Raw genomic sequence first — 946 nt, forward strand, 5'->3', positions numbered from 1 at the left:
TAATATTGATCCAATAATAGCAAGGGCCTATGGATGACATCATTAGCCTGCTGTGCTCAATTTTTTTTTTTTTTTTTTTTTTTTTTTTCTCGTCTCATCTTTAGTTTGAGCCTGAGGAGTCTTAGTCTTAGTGAGTGGACAGGATGGCCCACTGCTAATGGGATAATGGTTTATGTACATGGGAAATCTCAGATGTGGTACCAATAATCTTAAACTTCCATTTATCCCTTAGGGAAGTATATAAACCTAGCCATTGTGATTTTAATCTTTTTTAGGTGCACCTCCAGCCACAGTTCTGACATGTTCTCATCTTTTGCACCAACTTCCTCAAAGGCCTAGCCCTGTCTGGCTGCCTATAATATTTCTACCTAGCTTAGCTGTCTATAATGTTCCCCCTCCGAGGAAGTATCCCCTAACTGTGGTTAGGGGAGAGGGGCGTAGTTTCCATCTAGCTGCTTAGAGCTGAGAAGCGTCACCGTAGGGGAGACCACAGTTAGGGGCCTTTTCCAGAGAGCTAATCTAAGGGGCCTTAACTAGAAGTCATGTTGCAGTTTAGCAGTCATGGACTCCCTTCACAAGGTCGATCCAGTGGATCCTGGTAAAAGGAGTCTGGCACATTTGTTGTTGGTTTGGTCCGCATGATCATGTGGAGTTTGGCAGCGTCTAGGCGAGAATAAACAAATTTTCCAAGACATTAAAGCATATGTAATTAAAACGTGAGCATCAGAATGGGAAGGCAGGTTGGGGAGGAGCCACATCCAGAAACTGTTCTCAAGGGACTGGAAGAGCGACTGTAACCAGTTGGCTCTTAGAGCCCTCTAATGATGGAGGTTATCTACAAGTCTGATACTTTCTATAACAGGTCTCTCTGGTTTGAGCTGTAGAAGATGGAGAGTTTGGTGGGTTTTTTTTGTTTTGTTTTGCTTTGTTTTGTTTTTTTTTTTTT

The 946-nt window shown here is 42.5% G+C and overlaps 1 protein-coding gene across 2 annotated transcripts in view; it reads left to right on the forward strand.

The window, feature by feature from the left end:
* Positions 1-946, forward strand: part of Acap2 (ArfGAP with coiled-coil, ankyrin repeat and PH domains 2) — a 127872-nt gene that overhangs the window by 956 nt on the left and 125970 nt on the right. The window lies entirely within an intron of this gene.

Source organism: Chinchilla lanigera, unplaced genomic scaffold (genome assembly GCF_000276665.1).
Source record: "Chinchilla lanigera isolate Chin_1 unplaced genomic scaffold, ChiLan1.0 scaffold00019, whole genome shotgun sequence".
In the NCBI taxonomy this organism is placed as follows: domain Eukaryota; kingdom Metazoa; phylum Chordata; class Mammalia; order Rodentia; family Chinchillidae; genus Chinchilla; species Chinchilla lanigera.